Source organism: Pinus tabuliformis, chromosome 1_1 (assembly GCF_031772625.1).
Source record: "Pinus tabuliformis cultivar Carrire ecotype Pingquan chromosome 1_1, CPIR1, whole genome shotgun sequence".
Classification (NCBI taxonomy): Eukaryota; Viridiplantae; Streptophyta; class Pinopsida; order Pinales; family Pinaceae; genus Pinus; species Pinus tabuliformis.
Genome location: NC_142297.1, coordinates 497,142,116 through 497,145,749, shown reverse-complemented (window position 1 = coordinate 497,145,749; position 3,634 = coordinate 497,142,116).

Sequence of the window (3,634 nt, the reverse complement as noted above, 5' to 3'; positions counted from 1 at the left end):
AGATGTGGGATCCATTAAGGCCCTCCTACGATGGGTCACTTCTTGTCGACATCGGCTCATTATCCAAGAAGTCGACCTAGGAACAACCCTTCCAGTACTTTGAAGCTTGCATGCCTCAATGACAAGTTTCTCACTTTCAGCAACAGGTTTATATCAATGGCCTTCGACTGAGAGATTTTGCGTGGTGTTCGACGCTAAGTCCCATTCTCACACCACGTGAATTGTACTACCGTACCTTGAGGGTCATCATCATTATCGGTGATTCCTCTCGCGCCTGTTAACATCTTACATCACTAGCTGGTAATTAGTCGATGTCTTTCCATGTTCGAATCCAGAACATTTTTCACGTGGATCGAATTGTACTTCGGGTGAAGATTGGACGAGATGGAAGACCCCGGATCTAGTTTCATCCATCTGGGCTGCGATATATTCAGGAAAATAAAGACATCAAATGTACATCTTTGTTGCAAAGATGATCATCTGAATCAAAGGATGATGGCTCTACCAGAATCATCAGTCTGCTACACAGATGGTTGTCTGTCCTATGTACATGAAAATGAATTTATAAAGCTAAGAATTGTAATGCCCGCCTCAGCTAGATTATGAAAATATCATGAAGTTAAAGTATTGTATTGTATCTTATAACAGGTCACCTTCCAGTTCGAAAAACCTCAGATCCTCATGATAAAGCATTTCACCCAACATCAAAAGATTAACAACCTCATGATTTAGGGGGCAACTGTTATAGACATTTTTGGGCACTGCAACCCCAATCATATATGTCCATAAACCAAGGGATTCTGAGTCCTTAAAAGTGTTGTTTCATGCCCTTAAGGAACAAGGTCAGCTGATTACATCATCTCCCAGAAGTTTTCCACAAGAAACTTCTCAGAACTGGTCAAAACTAGACCATACAGGTTGCTCAGTGCTAAGGGTGCGATGCATCTCACCTACCTAGTGTAAAAGGTGCAATGCATACTGAAAAGCCCTTCTGTAGGGTGCGATGGGTGAGAATGGACAAATGACAGAGACAGTTTGCGAGGTGGATGATCATAGAATCTTCCAGAAACTTCTCCTATGACACTTGCCTCTCTGAATTCGCCCAGGGATGAGTAAGAGATCATCAATCTCCAAGTGGAACCAAGAACTATCAGAGAGAAGACACTAATCAAAATCCTAGAAGCTGACTCACCTCCATGCAATCATCTATATATGGATCCCTCATCCTAGAGATCCAGAGGCTGGAATTTTGTATCTTGTAAGGAAGTGTTGTTGGTTTCCTGGTGGAATATCGTAGTGTTGGGTGATCTAAGCTTTTCATGAGGTGAAGAAGGGCTTTCATGCTGGGAGGATGACGCTGGGTCAGAAAAATGGGTTGTAATCCTCTCTTCTAATCTTCATATTAATAAAGTTATTCAAGTTTTCCTCTACATTCTTGTATGTCTGATAGTATATGCATTTGTGTGGTCAATATATATCTGGTCCTATATTGTTTATGATTGTAGATCTCTGCACTTTGAAGGTATTATGTTGCTTTGACTTTGCAAGTACTCTTTGAAGCGCAGTGGTCAAGGGAGAATTGGGAAAGATCGGTCGGTGAGGAGAAGGAACAAGCAAAGAACCGAGCAAGGGATTGAGGTTGGTGTTCTTTGATCTTCTCCTATCTACTTCTCATAAAGGAAAACGAGAGTAACTTTAATCTGTTTGTTTCTAAGATAGCTACCCGTCTTAGTGGGACTAGCAGCTCTGCATAGACACTAGGTTTCCCGATAACAGGTGTAGTAGACACCTAAACTACCTTCCTACATCATCATCAAAGTTCAAAACCACTTCAAGGTCATCAAAACATCAGCCCAAAGACTCATTACACTTCTACTAACACTCGCCACACTTCTGAAGCAATTGTTGTGCTTCTGTGGAGGAAGCCTTTTTCTGCATTTTCGTGGTGTAGAGTTGACTTTTATTGATGTAATTAGTGTCTAAATTATTTTACCTGATGTATTTGAGTATTTTAATGATGGTTAGAGTGAATGTCTTGTAATTAAATTATTTCAAAGTCAAACTCAAATCAGTTAGTGTAAAAAGGGAATTGGTTTCTAACCTCCCTAGGTTTTGGAAATGGTTAGAGAAGATTGAATAATTAGTTCATAGGAAGGAGGATTCGACCCCTTAGAGGGGGAACGTTGTTTTTCATCTATATGTAGTCAGAATGAACTCATAGAGAGGGTTGGGTATCGGAAGCTCATACTTTGAACTAGCGTATTTGATATTGAAATAAATAATATACATTTGCAACTATTTTTATGGGATTCTTGTGTTGTGATCAGTGAACCTATTTTTTGTATGTTTCATTATATATTTCATTATTAGCAACCATCTACTTTCTTGTTCTACTTTATCTTGTGAGTTTTAAATAGGAATCATCATTTTAACGCTCTGTTTTGTTTAGGATTAGCATTCTATGTTTTCCTTCTAGATAAGTGAATTCATGTTTTTTCTCACTTAAACTCATACTATATTCTCCTCACCACACTCCAATGACAAAACAATTTGTGCCACTGATTGCACCTACCTTTCCCCATCTTATCACTGCAGCTAACCTTTAGGATTACTTGGCCTAGTTTTGAGACCTAGTGATCTTTATCCAACAAACTCTAATCAAACCCTATTGAGCTAATACCTAGCCTAAAATCCATATATTTTGTGGCGATTTACATTGGTTGTGAGATTTTTTTAAGGAGATCCCTCTCTAATTTGGTAGGGCTAGCTACCAAGTTGAAAATTGGTCTGAGGATACCTCCTTGCCTTTCGTTCTCAACCTTGGGAAAACTAACGAGAGCTAACATTTTTGGTGTCCTTGCCATGGAACAAGTTTCAAATCTTCCCTATTATTTTTCTTACAAGTTCGTTGAGGTCTAGGCCTATGGGTGATAGGTCCTAGCTTTCAAAGAAGGTTGATTCAGTTTTTCAGAGCCAAAGTGCAGATTCAGAAGAACACTGGCTCCCAAAAGGCACATGAGGTCCAATCCTGATCCAAATCCTCCATCACCAGTTGATGACCCTGAAAGGATATTGAGGAAGCAAAGATCTCAGCCTCAAGAAGTTGAAACATGTACACCTCTACTGGTAAGATCTGCATCTTTGCCCGCAGAATTGGTTTCTCTTCAAGATTTATCTTTTGATATCAATTTTGAGTTGTATTTATTCAAATCCAAGTCAAAGTCTTTCCTCTCAGAAACAGTTTTTGATCCCTCTAAGTTTGAATCATACTTTCCATCTCCTAAGTCTCCATCTGCTGAGTTTGATAAGAAAATTTGGTCACAATTCTATAAACTTCAGAATTTGGTTAATCAACTCCAATTAACCTCTGAAAAGTCTTATATCCAGTACCAACAAGAGATTTTATCTACTGCTATATCTATTGTTACACCTCCTCATACAGCTGCTCCATCATCCTCCACTATCAATCCATTGCTTCCTCCAAAATAATTTCCTCCATCAACACCTCCTGTTATGACTGCTATACTACCTTCTGTAATAGTTATGGCAAGATTTTCTCCTCTAGTTTTACCTACACAACTCACTGCTTTGCCTCAAGGTTATGGTCAGAGATTTCCTTTGTTTGATGGGACAA